At 40.5% G+C, this 22,905-nt stretch overlaps 1 protein-coding gene across 7 annotated transcripts in view; it reads right to left on the bottom strand.

Annotated features, from left to right (window-relative positions):
- The window catches only part of LOC108702718 (RNA binding protein fox-1 homolog 3), a 614,603-nt gene that overhangs the window by 380,195 nt on the left and 211,503 nt on the right, over positions 1–22,905 (bottom strand). For all 7 annotated transcript variants that reach the window (XM_041578500.1, XM_041578497.1, XM_041578495.1 and 4 more), the window contains one exon: positions 13,947–14,072. The gene's annotated coding sequence lies outside the window, so the exon portion shown is untranslated. The remainder of the gene's footprint in view (positions 1–13,946; positions 14,073–22,905) is intronic.

The following is a 22,905-nucleotide window of genomic DNA, read 5'->3' as shown; positions in this document are numbered from 1 at the left end:
TGACCTATCCTTCATAAAGCCATGCTGATTGTTGCTCATAATGCCATTCATTAGGACAAAATTTTGAATGTGATCCCTTAACAAGCCTTCAAATAATTTGCCCACCACAGATGTCAAGTTTACTTGTCTATAATTGCCAGGCTGAGATTGCAATCCCTTTTTAAATATTGGAATAACATCAGATTTTCTCCAATCCATAGGCATGACAGTGAATCTGAGAAAATCAGAAATAAGGGCTGGTCAGCTAAAACTGAACTAAGCTCTCTTAGAACCCAGGGGTGTATGCCATCAGGCCCTGGAGCCTTGTTTACATTAATTTGTATTAAAGCTTTTTGAATCATATCCTGAGTCAGCCACTGACTAGATTGAGCTGAACCATTCGTGCAGTTATAAAGTGGGCCTGTGAACCCAGACTCCTCTATTGTATATACACTGAAGAAAAGAACTGATTTAATACATTTGCCTTTTCTGTATCTGTTACAACCATACTGGTACCATTATTTAATGGAGCAACACTCTCAACCTGCATCTTTTTACTATTAATATATTTAAAAAACTTTTTAGGGTTAGTTTTCACCTCCACCGCAATTAACTCTTCATTTCTTTTTTTAGCCTTTCCGGATTGCTGATTTACAACATTTATTTACAGTGTTTATATTCATTAAATGCAGCTTCTGTCCCTACAGATTTGTAGTTTTTAAATGCCTTTCTCTTCTTTCCCATTAACTTCTTTACTTCTGTATTAAGCCACACAGGATGATTCTTAGAGCTTCTACGTTTAGTCCTTAGGGGAATAAATTGAGAACAGTAATGATTTAATATCATTTTAAAGGACAACCATTTCTGTTCTGTGTTATTAGCTGAAAACTTATTGCTCCAATCAATGCTCTGTAGGGCAGCACCTCAAGGCACTAAAATTAGCTTTTCCAAAATTCATGGTTTTTGTTGCCCCAGTATATTCTTGTTTTTTGCACCAGACATTAAAAGATATAACATTATGGTCACTATTACCCAGGGGTTCAATGACTTGCCCATTTGCTATAAGTTCTGGGTCATTTGAGATCACTAAATCAAGAATAGCATTTTTTCTGGTAGGCTCCTCAACAACCTGTGCTAAAAAATTGTCGTGCAATAAGTTTATAAACTTGTTCCCATTAACTGATCTAGCAGTACCGTTGCTCCAGTCAATATCTGGGTAATTAAAATCCCCCATTATCATTACTTTACCTAAGCTAGCAGCCTTTTCTATTTGCATTAGGAGCTTTGTCTCTTCCTCCTCACTTACATTAGGGGTCTATAGCATACGCCCACAATTAATTTGCTGGATTCTTTACAATTGGTGAAGAACTCCACCCATACGACTTCTGCCCCCTCATTTTCTAACATAACCTCCTCCTTTATTTGTGCTTTTAAATCCTGCCTAACATACAGACATACCTCCTTTTCTATTGCCTCTGTCCCTCCGAAACAAAGTAGCCACTGATATTAACTGCCCAGTCATGCGGCTCATTCAGCCATGTTTCGGCCACACCAATCACATCATATTTTCCTTCCAACACCAGCAGCTCCAGCTCTCCCATTTTACCAGTCAGACTTCTTGCATTTGTAAACATACATTTAATACTGGTACCATATTGAATATTTGACATGTGGTCCTCCCTATCCTTAACAGTACCCCCAGCCAAATCTCCTCCCCCATTTTCCCTTTCTTTGCCCACTATCTCATCTAACCTGTCTTCCACTGAATCTTTTATTGAACCCCCCCCCACGCCTAGTTTAAAATCTCCTCCAACCGTCTAGCCATCTTCTCTCCCAAAACAGCTGCCCCATCATCATTGAGGTGCAGCCCATCCCTAGCAAAGAGCCTGGGTGAGTGGCTCTCCAACCAAAAGACAAAAGGCTAAACAGTAGTTTTATCTGCCATTATGTATTATGTTCTAGCTAATCCTGCAAAGTAATCTCCCTCAACATCATCTTCATACTACTGAATCTACTATTTCCTAGGATCATACATTCAGACTGGCAAGAACATTAAGGGACTCTCTGATCTTAATATTTCTTACCAGGGATAGGTAGAGATAGTACTTCTTCTTTAAAGGGGTTGTTTACCTTAAAATTATCTTTTAGTATGATGTAGAAAGTCATATTCTGAGACAATTTGCAATTGGTGGAATATGAATAGCAGAGGGACTGAATAGAAATATGAGTAATAAAATGTAGTGATAATAATAAATTTGCAGCCTTTCAGAGCATTTGTTTTTTAGTCTGGGTCAGTGACCCCCATTTGAAAGCTGGAAAGAGTCAAAAAAAGAAGACAAATGATTTAAAAACTATAAAAAAATAAATAATTACAACCAAACGAAAAGTTGCTTAGAAACGACCATTCTATAACATACTATAAACATACTATATAGAGTACTATAGAGAGGGAGTGTGTGTGTGAGAGGGAGTGTGTGTGAGAGAGGGAGTGTGTGTGTGAGAGAGAGGGAGTGTGTGTGCGAAAGAGTGTGTGTGTGCGAAAGAGTGTGTGTGTGAGAGAGGGAGTGTGTGTGAGAGGGAGTGTGTGTGAGAGAGAGTGTGTGTGTGTGTGAGAGGGAGTGTGTGTGAGAGGGAGTGTGGGAGAGGGAGTGTGTGTGAGAGAGAGGTAGTGTGTGTGCGAAAGAGTGTGTGTGTGTGTGAGAGGGAGTGTGTGTGAGAGGGAGTGTGTGTGGAAGTATTATGCAAGAAACAATTTGTTTTTCTCTCAGTCCTCATTAAAGGAAGCACTGCATGCAAACACTGTCCTTGTCAGATTTAATTAGAAGGTGGATGCCTTCCTCAGCACCTGCTACAGTATTGTACATACAAAATATCTGTGGTTTCCAGAAACTGCTTCTGATGTAGGACTGCTGATGTAGGAGCAGTGTTAACTCTTGGAGAGGACAGGGGGCGTATTTATATTAAGGAACCCGAGGGCTTGTGCCTAAGACAGCAGGTTTTGGGGGGCGGCCCTCGGGTGCCTATAATTTTTTTTTTTTTTAAAAGGTTTTATTTATTGGTTTGTACAACAAGGTATTTGCCGATGGGCGCAATACAACATTCCTACTTCACACTGGAGACCGAACCATAGTTTTGCATTGTTCCAACAAGGCAGAGTGAATGAATGAACAAACCTTTTTTTTTTCCTTTTAACTTATAACAAACACACAACAAATAGGGGGGGGGGGAGAGGTCGTGTAGTTTACCCAGTGTACTCAGACATACCTGTCCTGGGTGCTATTTTACCTGTTGTTTTGTGCTGTAGCAGAGTCCATAGTGTCTGCCCACGGGCCCCAGATTTTGCCAAATTTGTCTGGACAGCCTCGACTCAAATAGGTCAGCTTATAGAGTGGGAGGGCCTCATTTATCAAAGATTTCCAACCTTTCAAGGTAGGTGGGTTAGGTAGCTTCCATGACAAAATAATGGATTTCCTAGCATAAAAGTACAGAAGTCTCAACAGGGAGCGCCTGTGCTTGTCTGGCTCTATGTGTTCCACCAGACCCAGGAGACATGCCTCTGGTGAGCGCACCTTAGGCAGGTCCAGAGTTTGTTGAATGAACGTTGTTACCGTTGCCCAAAATTTATCAATTATCGGACAAGTCCAGAAGGCGTGTAAAAATGTGCCCGGACTGGCTCCACATTTGAAACAAAGGTTATTTGGCATAAGGCCCATTGAGTGCAACCTCGCTGGTGTGAGGTAAGTTCTGTGTATTGTGCGGTACTGTATAAGTGTATCATTACTACTAATAACGGAAGGCAAGTATGAGTGGGTGATGTCGTCCCAGTCTTCGAGCTCTAACTGCGGCATATCAGTTACCCACTTAGCGTAGCTATGCGCAAAGGGATTTCCCCTTTGCTTGTTGAGGATAGAATAGATCCGGGAGGTTAGCCCTTTCTTGACAGGTGCCCTGAGCCCTTCCTCGAGTGTTGAGAGGCATACCCTAGGAGGAGTGGGGAACTGGCTATTTGCTGCATGTCTGAGCTGTAGGTATCTGAACCACATATTTCTAGGAAGATTACATTCCGTTGCTAGAGTTTCGTAAGATTTAAAGTTTTGGTTTTTATATAGTTGTCCCACATATTTTATTTTGTACTTTGCCCACAGTGCTGGGTCCGGAATGGACATAAAATGACTCATGCGGGGGTTACACCATATATAGGTGTAAAGGGAGAAACAAGGTTTCGTGCCTCTGTGTCATATTTGAGGGCCGTTTCCCATATCTTCGGCAGCATACTTATAGTAGAAGGGGGGCACCCCCTTTGAGTGGACCCCCGTAAGGGAACATTAGCAAGTGATTCAATTGATCCAGCTGCCTCCGCTGATATGAAAAAGGCTGCATTGTCGGCCGGGGAGGAAAACCACCACGCTACATAAACCAGCTGTGTGGCTAAGTAATACAGGAAAAAGTGTGGCATTGATAACCCACCTTTGTTTTTGGGGGCAGTTTATGTCTTGAGGCTTATGCATGGTTGTTTATTGGCCCATATGAAGGAGTGAGCCATCGAATCTAGCTTGGCAAACATATGAGCTGGAAGAGGGATTGGGGAATAATGGAATAGATATAATAATTTGGGCAGTACAACCATTTTTATAAGATTAATACGACCCAATAAATTGAGTGGGAGGCCTGCTCAATGCGTGAAGTTGGTGCATAACTGCCGTATAGTTGGGTCTATATTCAGTTATCTGAATTTGTATGGATCCTGACTGACCCAAATTCCCAAATACTTGAACACTTCTACCTGTTTTAGAGGTATATTAAGTAAGAGTGGGGATGGTATTGGCTTATTTAGTGCCATGTATGTGGATTTTTGCCAGTTGACTCGTAGCCCTGAGGCCTCCCCAAATTGATTCACAAGTTTAAGCAGTTCCGTAAGGGATTGCCCAGAGTCTGCCAAGTACACCAATGCATCATCTGCATAAAGGGATATACGCTCCTCCACCTCCCCAAAGCGCAGACCCTTGATTTGTGGGCTTGTTCGGATTACCGTTGCTAGAGGTTCTATGGCCAGCGAAAAAAGGTAAGGAGAAAGCAGACACCCTTGCCTCGTTCCCCTTTCCAGAGCAAAGGGCCCTGATACAAGCTTGTTAGTACGAATTCTTGCTATTGGGCTGGTGTATAGCAGTTGAACCCACTGTTTAAATTTAGACCCAAAGCCCATAGCTGTCATCACCTCCCACAAGTATCTCCATTCTACTGAATCAAATGCCTTCCTGATATCCAGAGAGACCACTGTCCCAGGATAACCCCCCAACCGGGCTAGGTCCAGATTAGTGTATAATCTGCATATGTTAATGTCAGTAGCCCGGCCTGGCATGAACCCCGACTGATCAGGGGAACCACTGACAGTATTACCTTAGTAAGTCGGTTAGCTAGCACCTTTGCCAGAATTTTAACATCATTCGATAGAAGTGAGATGGGCCGATAGTCAGCACAATCTGCTTTGCCCCCCCCCCTTTTTGGGTATCAGGACTATTTAGGCTTCTCTAAGAGATGGTGGTAAAATTCCCATATCCAGAGTTGTCTCGTACAAATGAAGCAGCCTAGGAGCCAGTGAGTCCTTATTTAGTTTGTACCATTCCATAGGAATGCCGTCTAGCCCTGGTGTTTTCCCAGTAGGGAATAGGGATATTGCATCTTTAATTTCAGTTATTGACAGTGGTTCTTCCAGAAATTGCCTGTCCTGTATTGACAATCTTTCCAGGGGGACGTTTTTAAGGTACTCCCCTGGATCTGACGTGTGCTCATTTTGTAGTATTTGGTAGAATTGGGCAAATGTGTCATTAATGCTCTTAGGGTTGTCACACAGATCCCCCTTTAGGGAGCGTATCTGCGTGATAGGGACTGGAGCTGTGGTTTCCCGTAAGAGGAACGCCAATAGCTTCCCCTCCTTGTTATAAATTAATTTTTAAAAAAAAAAAAAAATAGATTCCCCAGCCTCCATTGGAAATCCGGTGACTAAGCTGGGGGGGGGTGAGGGGTTAGGGTGCACGGCATTGGGGGAATTGCCCTTGCTGGGTCTGCTGCACCTTACTAAAGCATATTTGTTGGGTGCAGCTCTAGTCTCAGTCTCTATAGACAAGTGACAATAGGCTGTGGCAATAGGCTGCAAGCTTCAAGGGATACTATGCCTTTCTATGTCTATTTAAGCTTCTGCCTGGTTGCTAGGGAGGTAGAACATTTAAAACAAGAAAACTATTCCAATTCAAACAAAGAGCTGCAAAAGATTAAAGTGAAAAAACATATTCAGCCTCCGTGATCTTATAACTGTATCTCTCTAGCCACTGCTAAACTACAGCATTCAAAGCAAGAACCAGTACCAGAGTTGTAGCTGAGAGGAGATCTCAGCAGGACCTTCATTCATTGGGCATGGGATGGGAGAGTCCAGTCAGGGACCAATGAGTTCTGATGGTGGCCCTGGTTCTATGACTGCTTTTGTTTGATGTCTATTTGTTGTATTTTCATAAATGCACAAGTGTGTGATTGGCTGCCAATTACTGTTATATCATGCCTTACTTGAGGATGACATCACTCCCAGCTCAGCACTGATGGCTGAAAGCTGCCAGGGAAGATGACTTAACGGCTCAGGCAAAAGTGACAGGTATTTCATTTCTGGATTCAGAGGTAAGTGGAGCAGAATTTATGGGGGGGGGGGCATAAAGTCAATGATACAAGGGGATAGTTTGGCTTCCATGATTTAAATTAGTTCGGGGACTAGAGCAAGGCCCGAACTGGGTTCTGGCAAATGCCAAAGGGGGTGCTGTAATAGACAGAAACCATCTATTGGGCTGCTGGGGGGGGGGGGGGGGCTGTGAGGGCCTCTGTGTGTCTCAAATGCCAGGGCTGTTTTTAAATCACAGTCTGGACTTTAGTCTAGAGCAAAAGCTCCCAAAATTGCCCCACCATTGCCTGCTATTGTAATTGTCTGGGAAGGTGCTTGTCGTGAAATTGTCCATTGGAGATATCAGTTTGTCTTTCCAGTTCCAGCTTTTCCAATATCATTGGAAAAGGGGGGGGGGTCATTTTTGGTGATAAGCCATCAGGGGGTACAAAGGTGTACAACTACAAGGAAGGGGAAAATCAATGATGGGGCCTTGAAAATGGTTTCTGGTGGCAGTCCTGCCCCTTCCCAAACTACTAAAACTTGTGGGTGCCAAAGTACCCAAAATCTGCCTGTGTGCCATTGCTAAGGGGAGTGAGACAACATGAACTTGCTGTCCCACTGACTCTAAACCTGTGCTTATCTAGCTGTGCCTTAACTACAATTCCCAGCACCCCCTGTGGCTGACTTGTAGTTATAGAATATAGTGTGTTTGGTATTTCTTGTTTACTTGTTACAGCTTTTGAAGTGTTAGACCATTTACTCTGCTGCCCTTTAGCTGTTAATGTCAACTGCCATTGGCCAACTGTCCCACTCATCACTCATCCTAGTGGCCTCAGCATTAGAGTAGATGATGGGTAAGGGAGGACCTGAGAAGAAAGACAAGTAGCACAAACCAGAACAATAGTTACATGCCTAGAATTAGGGTGCATTGTGTTATGGGTGCAGGGGCACTGATCAGAGCTTGACTGGTTATGAAAAGCCCCAGTGGGCCCATTACTCACCTGGGCCTCTAATGGGAACCAGTGTCTTCTGCCCCTATAACACCCTGCCAGTAATATACAGCTTTACAGTAATGGCACTATTAGTTTGTGTCACCAGGACCCAACCTTGGTTAGCAGGGGAGTCTAGGGCCCTTGATTGCACCAATAAATTCTGTCTCTCCCAATCAGCTCCTTCATTCTATTAAAGTTGCTGCTGATTGGTGTTATTGGTTATTTATAAGGCACAACCATATTCAGTAGCGCAGTATTAAGCTATTAAGGGAAATCCAGTATATACAGATATATATGGCAGAGAGGGTTCAGTTCATAATCTCTTCTCCCTCTTTCTGTCCCCATAAAGTGAAATACGAGCGATTCCTAGTGATTCTCATCGATTCCTAGTGATTCTCAGCGATTCCCAGGAGCAGAAGGAGATAAAGAAGAAACACAAAAGTCTTTTTAAAAACTATCAACTTTCATCAGGAGCAGAAGAACAACTTGCCCAACCCATTGTGGGTTATTTGGAGGAAGGTAAGGATCCTGCATTTTCCCATCCAGGGCCGCCATCAGGGGGGGGGAGGGACAGGGGGGGGACAAGTGGCCCGGGCATGAAGGGGAGCCCGGCAGTGCTGCACTTTTGAAAGAGCCGGGCCACCCTTGAGAGCTCCCGAGCCATGCGGCCATTTTTCAAGTCCCGAACAGCCAAAATGCGGAAGTGCCGAACAGCCAAAGGACCCAAAGTCACAAAAACAGCCGAAGCCAAACTCCCGAAGCGGCAAAAAGACCCGAAGCTACGAAAATAGCCGAAGCGCTGAAAAGACCTGAAGTCATGAAAACAGCCGAAATTGAAGTCCTGAAGCGGCAAAAAGACCCAAAGTCACAAAAAGGAGGCGAAGTTGAAGTCCTGAAGTCATGAGTTCAATTCTACTGAACACCAATTTCTGTTTTTTTTTTCTTCTAATCCCCTGGCCACCAATGTATTATTTTAATATTTTTAAATATTTTTTGGGGCCCCAAACTTGTAAGGGGGGCCCTGGAGCCAATGTTTTTTTAAAAAAATCTTTTAATGGGGGCCCTGGCACCAATGTTTTTTATAACTTTGTGGGGGGGGGTTACTTTTTTAGCATTGATATCTGTGTGATCTTTTAACTGTGATGTGGAGTGGGTGGGATATGGGGTGTGGTTCGGGCACAAGTATAGGCAGGGCCCAGGGGGCCCCGAAAATGTAGTTGTACGGGGCCCCATGATTTCTAATGGTGGCCCTGTTCCCATCTGTAATATGTATTACACAGTAGATGAGGCTGAAAAAAGACACACGTCCATCAAGGTCTACCTTTTTGTGTAACTGCTGATCCAAAGGAGAGTAGGGCCCTGACAGAAATAATGGGCTGATTTGTGGACCAAATAAAATGGGATGGTATTATCTTAAAATGGGGACATGGGGAGCTGGTGGGGCTTTCTATATACATAAGTAAGCATTTGTTTCTAATTGGAACCATATTAAAACCATAGTTTCTGAATGAAAAGGGTTCTTATTAAATAAGATGTAAATATGCTGCTGTTTTTACCTCTGCTCTTTATTGTGTTTATTTGGGGGGATTTTACATCTTTACGTTAACTCTAACCTTCCCAAATTTCTATTTTATATTACAGGAACATCAAAGATGGGCATGAGTGCAAGTAGCAGGCTTTACTACCAGTGGCGCTATGAAAAGGTAAAGGTGCTCACAGCTAATTTCCTCATTTTATTTTCTGACTGCTGAGAAAGGTATCCAAGGGGTTAAAGGAGGGGCTAACCCAATGCTAAACATGGCATATCTTCTGTGTAAATACAATGAAACAGAAATTTGACAGGGTTTAGCATAGTGTGTGCCCTGACCTCTATGTTTGCTTGCTTCTTACATTTTTTTAGCACTCACGGTGGATCTCGTCTGATCTGGACATCTTTGAGATCAGGGATTTTGAGGATCCACTCGCAGGCCCTTATCTCGAGTTCATCAGGGACAAGATCACCAATGACATCAGGTTTGCACTCTACGATCTGTGGATGGCCAAGGACTGTGTGAAGATTACAAAATGGTGGAAATTACACCTTAAGAACGAATTCTGGCAGGACTATAGATACATCAAGGCCCACCTGAAACACCTCTACAAAGACCTAGAGAAGATCAACAAGGCCATACTGATTAAGAACAATGAGAGATATTCAGGTGCAGTATATAATCCATCCTTTTCTTTCCCACACTTGGTCAATCATTTAATTTTGCTTAATCACCTGATTTGTGCTTAATGTACTCCTAAATATTACAGGTGTGGGATCCGTTATCAGGAAACCCATTATCCAAGAAGCTCCGAATTACGGAAATTCCATCTCCCATAGACTTCATTTTATTCAACTAATCCAATTTTTTAAAAATGATTTCCTTTTTCTCTGTAATAATAAAACAGTTTCATGTACTTGATTCAAAATAAGATATAGTTATTGGAAGCAAAACCATCCTATTGGGTTTATTTAATGTTTACATGATTATATAAGTAGACTTGAGGTATGTAGATCCAAATTACAGAAAGATCCGTTATCCAGAAAACCCCAGGTCCCAAGCACTCTGGGTAACAGGTCCCATACCCATATAAGGATTTTACAGGGATATCACTTGCTAAGGTGAAAAAATACATAGTCTGAGTTAACTTGTTTGGTTTTACAGATGGTCCATGGAACAGCTCACAAACGGCACATGATACCAGCACCACCAGCAGTTTCCTCGGTAACAAATACCAATGCACCTCAGTCTAGGCACAACATCCTCAGGAAACAGCAGTAAGTATGGGGCATCTCAATTCCACCAGTGATGTCCAATGGATAGAAAGGAATGCAGCATTCATTGTGCGGCTTAAATGTGCCCATGTTTATGCTGCCATATTCCCTTCTCTTTCTCATCCTTTCACCGCAATCCCTTACCTTACCATATACCCCCCCCGCTTCCCTTGATTCTATTTGGCGCATTGATCGTGGGAGCAAATCCGATCGCCTTTAAGGGGTCAGGAAGGAATTTTTCCCTCTAGTGAAGGAAATTCGCTTTTCAGAGGTTTTTTGCCTTCCTTGCGATCAAACAGTGCAGTTTATCTAATTATTAATAAAGCTGTGGATTACACAGATTAACCACAAAGTCATTGTGTGTATCTTTATTGTGGGTATTGGGCTAGGGATTTGGCAGGGATAACATATAGAGGGGGAGAGAGAGAGAAGTTAGAATAAGGCTCTTATAGAGCAGGAAATGGTCACATTGATTATGTTTCTCCTTGGTTCCTAACAATGAAACTGAAACAACATTTAACTGCTGTGTCAGTCCTACTATCCTCCTTAGGACTTATAGGAAACTATGTAATACTGAGAGCCACTAAACATCCTTCCCAAATCTCACCCTAACTGGCCTTCGGACAACTCTTCCCTTTGGGCCTTCGGAAAAGGGCCGGCCCCACAGTTTAGAAGGGCCCTGATGGTCTATGTTGATTTTTAGGAAGCCATGGAAATTCAATATTTAGAGAGAAAACCAGTTACGTGCAGATCTGCAACCAAATTCTGTTTTAGAATCATCATCTCATGCTCTTTTACCTTAGTTGTCTAAAATTCCCTGGAATTAGGAAGGAATCTACTAATTTAGCCTCTTCAGTAGATGATAACAAAGGCAAATTATACCGGGTTGCAGCTGGATTAGGTGGGATATTTATATAGACTTGACACTGCCCAGCCTTAATCACACCCATTTATTAGTGTAAGAAGGTGAAAAATCATAAAAAAAATTATAGAGGTTTTATGAAACAGATGTTGAGAATCAGACTCCTGGAATGAACACAGGGTTGAACATAGCTAGCTGTACTGTATGGAGGAAGGTTATACAAGCTAAAAGTGCATTATACAATGCCCTCTGTAAAAAGCTGATAAAGCAACAGGGTACCACTTACACTGTGGGTGGTTAAATTACAGCAAGACCAGCTGTTTAGACATACAGTATGAATGAGGGTATTAAAGATAAAGGGATGATGCAGGCAATTGGTTGGCGGAAGTGATGTCATGCGCACAGTGTAGGGGGCGTGTTTAGGTCAGGTGTCTAGGGTGGCATCAGACTTAAATACAGCCCTAGGAGAGAAACAAATTATCTGAAATTAAATGTTAGTACCTTAAAATATTCAATATCATGAAATCTTTATGAGTAGTAAAGGGAACCAACAGCACTGCTTGTGGTATTTATTTCAGAACATGGAATAGTACATTAGCTCTGATCTCTGTTTGCATGTGATATCTATTGTTAATGTGGCTACACTTTCGAACAAGTTAAGCCTATTGTGTGTATGTCAGAGCACTGGAATGAGATGCCTGTACTTGGATTCATTGTGGCACATCTAGAAAAGTACACCAAAAGGGATTCTATACACTTACATATTACAGCATAGTTCTGGTAATCCCAGAGAAATGCCCAAGATGACAGTTTTATGGTATTTCTCTTCACCAAAATGCACCATTTCAGGGGGCCCCTAACTACTCAAAAGTGCTGCACATTATACTTCATGTTTGTAACTCAACACAATACCTTTTTAAAAAAATATATATATACTAATTTTTGAGATACTATCTAGGCTGTTTTTTTGTGCAGCATAGTGGGATGTCTAAGCAGTTACTGAATGAAGCAACAGTGAGTGCAGTGAGTTGGGACAAAGTGTATCATTTACGTTATTTAAATACTTGAAGTCATATGGTGTCTGAGCAGCACATAACATTTTCACAGACAACACAAAGATAAAGGAGATATGATAATAAAAATGTTTTCCCTAGGTGTAATTACCTAGATTCAGTGTCGCCCAGGTGTCAGTGGGCCCTCATGCAGCTAAACATTTGGCATATTTCATGGTCATTCTTTATTTCTATGAGAACAAAAAGACTAAATAATAATAGATGATAGTATTATATTATGTAAAAAAAAGAGACTAGGAGAATAGCGGTTGAGCGAGGAGAGGAAGAATAATAGTAATGAGAGGGGGCCCCTGGTCTAAGGTTTTTGGGTGGTGGTGTCCCAGTCTGACACTGATGATTGTGTGGCAGGGTAAGTGCCTTCTCCCTCAGGGTCCTGGGCTGTACCATTACAGATGCACATGGGCAAGATAGGCATGAAGGCAGTGCCCCCCCTTGCCCCTATATGTGGACGCCCATGGTCATCCGGAAACCCGTTATCCAGAAAGCTCCAAATTATGGCAAGGGTGACTCCATTTAATCTCATTTTTTCTTCTCATTTTTTAAAAATGATTCCTTTTTCTCTGTAATAATAAAACAGTACCTTGTACTTGATCCAAACAAAGCTATAATTAATCCTTAATGGAAGCAAAACCAGCTTATTGGGTTTATTTAATGTTAACATGATTTTCTAGTGGACTTAAGGTATGAAGATCGAAATTATGGAAAGATCCATTTTCCGGAAAGATCCATACCTGTAGCACATTTCTGACCTGATGTACACAATTATATGGAGATACCAGCAATTGTCAAATTATAAAACGAGGGCTACTAAATGTACTAAATGACTGCATCAGTATTGTTTCATTAACTGTCAAACACTACAATGGGGTAGCACCACTTAGTAATGCATGATCTAGCGTCAACAGTAAAGGTGGATAACTGCCTGGGTCTATACATGAAATAGCAAAAAACCCAACACAGAAAATATACACCCAGACTTGCTAGAAAAATTAGGCATCAAGATTTTGAAGAGAACTTCAAGCACATGTGATTGATCAAGATCTTGATCTGAAAATTATTTAAATCTTTTTATAGCACTCAGAGTAAACTATTCTTGTATGGTATATTTGGAGGAGTCATCAAGAGCAAATAAATTCTCAAATAGTTAAGGTATAAAAAGCTCCACAGGAAAGAAAGTTGTTATATTGCACAGAGGATGAAGTGTTTAGATTTCCCGATCATATTAAAACATGACTATGCCAGGGAAACCACTTGGGATTTACGCAAATCTAAGATGTTCTAACAATTGCTATAGTTGTCACCACTATAGGTAGGGGGACGTTCCATAAATCATATGTAAATAGCGAAAATGCACTTCTCAGATAAGTGATTTTACCATTTCATATTTCAACATGGAAATGCTATTTTTCTTAATCAATAAAACAAATTAAAAAAAAAATCACAAATCATTTCTTGAACTGGGTTCATAGCACATGAGGAGTAAATGTAGTCGTTACCAAGTAACATATTTTCTTATACACATTCAATATAAACTATTGCATGCATTGGTCAATGACTTCTTAAAACCAAAGTGGTGGTGGTGGTAGCTTACCTACGAGTCTTGTGTCCCTTTAGCAAGTCTGATCCTGGTTTGCAAGCTGGATTCTGGAGGTTATTTAATATGTCCTTCAAAAGTCCAGCATCACCTACGTTCCAAACCTCGATCTGGAATGCGGAGCTGCAATAGAAGAGTAGGAAATTCTCAGTTGTCTTCGCTGGCTTCACCTACTGTATATTAAGATCCCTGTAGCTTTTATTGTGTTGGTGGTGATGTACAACGGGAGAATTTTCTCACACAAGCTATAAATATCCCTTGTACACATGCAATATGCTACCATATGTTGCAAGTAAGATGGTTTTCTGTATCTGGTATTTCTTGGTTTTCTACTTAAAAAAAAATCTTGATTAAAACACTAAGCTAAACCTTATGAAAAATAGAGCTAAAGTATTAGATGAACAATTTAATATAATGGATGAGTTGACTCCACTTCTAATTTTCAACTTGGCCTTGTCCAGATTATTTTACTCTGACCACTGCAGAATATGAAATACCTCAGTCAGAAGTGATCTGCATTAAATGTATTTTGCATAGATATACAATAAAATATATGTGGGTATCCAAACTAATAAACAAAATAAAATGGTATGGTTATAATATTAGTAACATGTAACCAATATGTCCTAAACGTGCTGCTCTAATTAGTACAAGTCATAATTTCACAATTAAAATATATTATATGACATATATAGGTTTCCATCAAAGGGAATAACATGACATAAACAAGTTAATGTATGACTTTGGCACTACTAGGATACACAGCACTGTATAATCTAACAATAAAATAGAGTTCACAGAGTGAAGACATTAAAATAAATTAGTAAAGCAGTATAAATATATACAGTAGAGATTTAGTGCCATATATTAAGAGACACAATAGGAAAGAGGTCCTTGCCTCATAGAGCTAACAGTCTAAGGGGCAAATTTACTAAAGGGCGAAGTGGTGAACGCTGACGAAATTCACCAGCGTGAAGTCATTTCGGCACTTCGCTGATTTACTAATGGGCGCCAGCGTAATTACGCCAGCGAAGGAGATGGACTTCGCACTCTAACGTCAGGTGAATTTTCTCTCTGCGTTACTACGCAAATTCACTAAGTTTTTGATTCTACTGAACGTTTCCTCTATCGCCAGACTTGCCTTCGCCACCTCTGATCCGGGGGAAGTGCAATAGAGTAGATAGGACTTGGTCCAAAAAAAGTTTACATTTTTTCTAAGTCCCCAAAAAACGCTGGCACATCAAGAAAAAAGTTCAAGACGAGATATGATGGTGAGTGTGGATGGTGTGAAAAGTTGGTGGCTCTAAGAGGAGCAGAGGAAAAATCTAGTGAGGTTTTTTTGCAAAGAATGCTAAGGAACAAAATTGCTACTGAAGAGAAAAGGCTCACACATGCCCAAGACCTTCAGGCTTAGGAAGAGAACTAGAATTCCAAAACAAGGTAGGCACTTAACAAAAAAAACACCAATCAGTTATGTATAAGAAGCCAGAACCTTTATTACAGGTGAATATAGGGAAGATAAATCATTTCAGTGCTTAAATATAGGTCTATGGTCAAGTACCTTGAGGCATGAAAAGTTTCAGGCTGTTACTTATATGTTCCTTGTTTTGGAATCCTTCAGTCTGGAATCTGTAGTATCTGTAACCGCTTCACAAACACATCTCTTCAGTAGAATCAAACACAGTTGTGATCATAGGTTTTTAATCATAGATTCATAAACACCTATGATTAAGTACCAGAGGGAACGAAAAGCATATCTGGGTCATATGGGGTCAGTATGTACAAAGCTAATGGAATACATTTTGGACTTTTTATAAATTACGAGTCATGGGACATATATTTTTGATAAATGGCTATTTACAGTTGTGATCCTTACAGATTTACATAGTTGGCATTGCTTAATTTTATTTGAACACCTAATCTTATGTACTACTTGCAAAATAAACATTATTTGGTCTGTAAACATCATCTTATAACAATACTGAAAGCACAATGGATTTTGAAGTGGGTAATATCTAATTATAGTGATATGAATACTGTGCTAGCAAGCAAAACTCTAGATCACTGAAATGGGAGTGGGAAATCAAGAACTCAACCTCTAGCTACCTGGACTCCAGTCTTCTCACTTAGCTCTAAACATTTTCACCATCCTTGTGGAAATTTGTGATCAAACTCATCATTGTCAGGGATCAAATACTCTTGGTTCAGTTCTACATGTTCCTATATGGTTATAGAAGTTATTTTAATGCATAGTAGACTATAATCTACTTTCATCTGTATCAGTCCAGTCTTCACTGTTCTCATCAATTTTGTCAATTCAGAAACTCCCAGGCTAGCAAAGTAGTAAAACCGTTGTACACCATAAAGGACAACAGAGGATAAAGAGGACAATAGGGGAACATGAAGAAGGGAAATAGAACAAGTGGAGAGAGACAAGGGAAACTAATAGAATGTACTGTAAATGTAGAAAAGTAGACACTAAATGAAAGTCTTCTTAAAATAAGCAGAGAAGATTAGATGAACATAGATAACAAAAAAGTAACAATGATATATCAAAATGGACGGATAACTTAACATGTATTAAGCATTCTGGTTTGAGCATATTAAAAAAAAAAACAATAACACACACACACACACACACACACACACACACACACACACACACACACACACACACACACACACACACACACACACACACACACACACACACACACACACACACACACACACACACACACACACACACACACACACACACACACACACACACACACACACACACACACACACACACACAAATCCTGCCTGTCTAATACAACAAACATCTAATACTATGTTAGCATGTTGTAAAAACTATAAAACTATACATTTCAATATGAGTTACATAAGTGTGTGCATTTGTGGATTTAGCCTAACATTTCTAACACTGCAGGGATTGGATATTTGAATTATTCTGTATTAAACAATTTGTACTTGCTATGATATTTTTTTCTAACTGCGTTAACTCCAAATCTCCCCCTGAGAGTCTACAAGTGTAAACTGCATAATGGCATTTGATTCATGGCTTTCTAATCCAGGTTGACAGGGTGTCTGTATAATCTTGTGATGACCATATGGAGGTATTGTAAAGCTACATGCAGACTGTAAAAACATCACCTTTGACTTTGCTCCCTGCGAGCAGCGAAAGAATGGAAAGAAACCAGCAGAGACGTTGAGTGGGAAGCACTTAAAATATATACAAAACATTTTTCTGAGAGCTGTTATTTAACCTGATTGCCATATTCTCTCCATTCATTAGGAGTTATGATCTCAGTTAACTCAATAATCAGTTTCTACCTAAACATCTTACCCCAGGCAGTAACCATTGGTAGGAAACATAAGGCACTTCATGCATTATGGGAGTTTGGGAACAGCCTTCATTTTTGATGGCAGTAAAAGCGTTAGAAAACAGATCCAGTCACTGCTGAAATGCCTCTGAGTATTCAGCCCAACTATAAATATATCTATCTATCTATCTATCTATCTATCTATCTATCTATCTATCTATCTATCTATATATATATATATATATATATATATATATATATATATATATATATATATATATATATATATATATATACATACATACAGGATATTGGCACTCACGACAAAGTAGTAAATTCTGCAATAAGAATTTTCCACCACTCACTAATACAGTGCTAACTAATGCAGTCAAGGCTGTATTAGTAAAAGAAGCTGCAGATCTTTGCTCTACGGAAAGGAGTGCAGAAGTCTCCCACTATTTGCACAAGCCACCACACAGCGTGCAAGTTGCAAAAAAGTGGCTATTTTATTTGCACACTGCATTTTAAATGAGCCCTAATGTACAACTCACAGCCAGCCCAAGAGCTGGTATTAACAGATACTGCACTCAGATAGATCTTCTCTGATTTGTATGGTGAAGTTCAACTTTAATCGGACCTGCCTCACACGTCCTAAATTAGATAGTGTGAACTACAATATGGGAGAACCATCGAGTCAGAATAAAAGCATCACCTTAAAAAGACAACTATTATATAAACCAGTTCCTTTAATAGACAAAGTGTGCAGAACAGAATGTTGCTTCCATGGATATTTGTAATCAAATGCCATACTTGCAAACATTCTCGCCTTAAGACTATCACTTAGGATCTCGAACATATGCATTTGTTTAAGAAATTCTGGACAAATTTACTGTGCCATGTTACTTCACACCAGTTAGACAGAAATAGAATACAAATACCACAAGAGCTGGCATGACATAGGCAACATTTGTTAGTCGTACATTTTATGAGATAAAAATTAATATACCAAAGTAATACTTTTAAGGATTTTTTAAGAGCTTGGTTGATTGAATGATTGATTAATTGATTGATTTTGGGATGTAAAAACTGAATTTTCAGTGATTTTCTAGAAAATACTTATTCTGTGCAGTTGAAAAAATATATATTTATTGTTGTGTGGCACAAAACACAAATATATTAAAAGTTCTAGTTTAAGTGAGTATTTTATGTAGAATATCTAAATATTTCTAACCATTTATTGAACCAATAATTTAAATTAAACCAAGAAGTTCACATATGCTGTGAAGTTTTACTATGATGTAAAAAGTAATATTTAAAAAAATTTGCAATTTGCAAAAAGGATTTCAGCAGCTATCTGGTTGCTAGAGTGCGGTTTACCAAACAGGTAGTGGTTTGAAGAAGAGACTGGAAGATAAATATGAGTGGGTCTGAATAAAAAGAAAATAAAAAAGAAACAATACAATAAAATTGGCAGAAGATGCTTCCTGCATAAGTAAATTAAGCTTTTGCCTTACTTTGTGTTCCACCATATGGACAGAAAAATAGGGGAGCACTCCTGTTACAAATGTAAGATATGAAAACAATTTCACCTTATGTTGCATAGGTACATATATGTCATCTGAAACGCACATAAGTTGGAGCCAATTTAAAGTAACTGCAGATTGACCTAAGCAGCTCACTCACATGTACCATCAGGGAATGCTTAAAGTCACAGCGCCAGCACCGTGTGATATACCGAGTTTGCTTTATATTAAAGCAAAGAAGGTTTTTTTTTAAAAAAAATTGGACGACAGTACCTCTTTAAAAATGCCAAAGCCTCTTCACACTGGAAACCCTGTTTGCAAGAATATTTAAACTGCAGATGAGAGGATTACCCATGATTGGATTAGGATATCAATTACAATGTAGCAAATTACTGCAAATCATATGCAACTTGGAGCTTAATTAGATGCAACTCAATGAATAACTGACTCATGTGAATTGTATTGGTCTTCAGCAAATTTAAATTGTTCCCTGGTTTCAACCTCCCCCGAAGTGCTCATATTTTCATTTTAACTCTTAACCACTAAGCTTGTGTAACAGCACCAACCAATGCGGGGACGTGGGCATAGGGTAGGACGCACATACACAACTCCTTTAGGGAATGAGGCTGTTTACTGTGGATCCATTGTTACAAGTTTCTTAGAGTTGATATGGTAGCCAGCTGATATTCAGTAGTTCTGCCTGCAAATGATGCCAGGATTGGGCACTGCTACTGTTGGTCACTGGAACATGTGGGTACAGCTGTGATGTTTACAGCTGGCCAGTCTCTGTGATCTTCCATTTGTATAAAAAGATTTAACAAAAATTTCGTTGTATGGGGCCTTGTGATCTAATGGTGGCAATGGAGCCCAGTTTAGTCTGCATGTAGAACCCAGACAGTGCACAACTCTTATAGGGGGACTTGGGAACAACTGTGTGTATTGTACCACAGAGGGCTCTGGCTTTGTTTGCCTCACAGTGGGGTCAAATACCAAAGAATGTGGGCTGACTACACTTGAAATTAAACAGATTGTGCAAAGGTTATCAGGTGCAAAGTGGGAGGGGAGCCGGCATACACCCAAGCATCTTTACATCTATATAATAAGCTGTTTTTAATCACACTCAAGCCCTACTATAAGAGCAAATAAATATATGCTGCCAGATGTGGGCAAACTGGTTAACAAGGTCACAGAGTGGCAGATAAAATTGAGGTTAGATAAACAAATATTTAGCTACTTATACATTTAATGAGGGGACTTAGCATAAATCCTCCATGAAGATGGTGTCACTGTCGGCACCCAACACCAGAACAAACACCAGGCACCCTGGTCATGGCTCGTACTTCACCAGTAGTGTGACCATCTTTGGGCCTCGGGAGGAGCCCTCAGCTACTTGGATGCCACCAGGACTTAAACGAGAGGCGCAAGATGAGAGTTCTGGATAGGCAGAGGGGCACGACTGTAGAGCAAAGTCTTTAGACAGAAGGTCGTAGTACAGAGCGTTAGGCAATAGAGTAGTCAGATCAGGCTGGGTTGAGGCAGGCAGAGAATAACGTGGTCAGGCAGGCAAGGGTCAAACCAGGAAGTCAATCAGAGGGTTAAGCAGAATCGGTGTCGGATATCAGGCAAGGGGTCAGGATACAGAGAGCAGAATCGTCAAGAACAGGCTGGGGGGTCACAACAGGTAATCAAACAGGTTTTCAGGATCAGAAATAGCAACAGCTAAGCACCAGGAACAAATCCTATCATGGGCACTGAAAAATACAACCTGGAACTTTAAATAGATTTGAATTTTGTGCCCTTGCGCGCTGGCGTCAACACGCCAGCGCGCATGCGCCGATAAATACCACAGGCGCGCCTTTAGTTACCAGGCGCAGGAAGAAGAAGATGGACGCGTGGCGGGCGTCCCCGCCTGCCGCCCCCCCCACTAGACCACCAGGGTAAGTCGTTACAGATGGACCCTGGAGAACTTATCAATGAATACTGATTCACTTACTTTTGCCACATACAGATATGTCCAATGATCTTTTTTTTTTCAATAAATACATGACCAAATATAGTTTTTGTTTCATTTTTTTAACTAGGTTTTTTTCATCTACTTTTAGGACTTGTTTGAAAATCAGATGATGTTTTAGGTTACATTACATTCATATAAAAATATAGAAAATTTTAAAGGAATCACAACCTTCAAGCACAACCATCAACTATCTATTTAGGACAATCCAATAAAAGAGCTTGTGCTTCATTTACAAACATAAATTCACAGAGGACAAAAACATGTGTATGTGTATGTTCTCAAGGTAATGACATTAGGGGGTATTTACTAAAAACTCAACTTTATCACACTGTATAAAAAAAATTCAACCAAACTCCAAAACCCGATACTTTTAATTTCCAATAAATCCAAACTAAAAAAAGCATGTGCTGGAAAAAGTCGCAGCAAAATCATGCACCTAATCGAATCGTGAGACATCTTCATTTTGATGCCTGAAAAACGTGACTATTTTGTATTATCGTGATAAAACCAGTCAAGAAGAAGGCAATAAACATCTGCCATTGACTTATACATGATTTCTACAGGTTTTAGCTGGAGTGTTTTTGGATTCAGATTTTTAGCAGCTTTGATGCATAATAAATGTTGATCAAGGATCTTGATAAAGGCCCCAAGGGGGGCCGAAATGTTGGAAAATATGAGTGATGATTCAATAAAATCATTTTAAAACACAAGGCGAGTGCTCGTCCAATCTGAACTTTGTATGTTAAACTTTTGACCAAGCACCCACCACTGGACAACGATAGAGTGCAGGTACTTTCTGAAACAGGATGGATGGATGGATGGATGGACGGACGGACGGACGGACGGACGGACGGACGGACGGACAGACAGACAGACAGACAGATAGATAGATAGAGCTAGGTCCATAAACATTTGGACAAAGACAACTTTTTTCTAATTTCTGTACATTACCACAATTAAGTTTAAATGAAACAACTCAGATGCAGTTGAACTGCAGACTTTCAGATTTAATTCAGTGGATTGAACAAAAAGATTACATAAACTAAAGCCTTTTTTAACACAATCACTTCATTTCAGGGGCTCACACGGAATTGGACAATTGACTCAAAGGCTATTTCATAGGCAGGTGTGGGCAATTCCTTCGTTATGTCATTATCAATGAAGCAGATAAAAGCCCTGGAGTTGATTTGAGGGGGGTACTTGTATGCGGAAGATTTTGCTGTGAACAGACATGCGGTCAAAGTAGGGTCGGAATGGACCAGCGTGAAACAGCGGAAAAACCCGGTGGGCCCCAGCCCTCATGGGCCCCCGCTGAGCCAGACCCCCTCTCCGGATCTCCTGGGCCTGAAAATAAAAGCTATTTGCAAATGTCGCTGTGCAGCTTTGTGCGTCATGCGGCTCAGTGCACTGAAGCGCGCCGTCGGCTCCATGCATGCATGCACACCTTCTTGTGTGCATGTGCGCCATCGAGTATGCAGGCCAGGGGGCACGGAGGGAGTCCCTGGACAGCAGTCCCGGTGGGCCCTGGGACCCCTAGTCTGACCCTGGGTCAAAGGGGCTCTCCATGCAGGTGAAACAAGCCATCCTTACGCTGCACAGAAAAAACCCATCGGAGAAATTACTACAATATTAGGAATGGCAAAATCTACAGTTTGGTACATCATGAGAAAGAAAGAATGCATTGGTGAACTCAGCAACGCAAAAAGACCTGGACATCCACGGAAGACAACAGTGGTGGATGATCGCAGAATCATTTCCACGGTGAAGAGAAACCCCTTTACAACAGCCAAACAAGTGCACAACACTCTCCAGGAGGTAGGCGTATCGATATCCCAGTCATAAAGAGAAGACTGCATGAAAGTAAATACAGACTCCAGTGAGAGTAGTACCTGTTTTTCAAGTATGGTATTTTAACAGCAAGCTATTGAAACTGTTTTTATTTATTGCAACAATTGTTACAAGTACTTAATGTATATATTGTAATTGTTGCAATATTTTAATGTTGCAGTGTTTACAGTGGGAAAGGACATCGTTACTTAAGAGTATAATATTTTTCGATGGACATTCAGACACTCCCTTGGGACTTGGGG

Source organism: Xenopus laevis, chromosome 9_10S, assembly GCF_017654675.1.
Source record: "Xenopus laevis strain J_2021 chromosome 9_10S, Xenopus_laevis_v10.1, whole genome shotgun sequence".
Classification (NCBI taxonomy): Eukaryota; Metazoa; Chordata; class Amphibia; order Anura; family Pipidae; genus Xenopus; species Xenopus laevis.
This window is presented reverse-complemented; position numbering and strand designations above follow the sequence as displayed.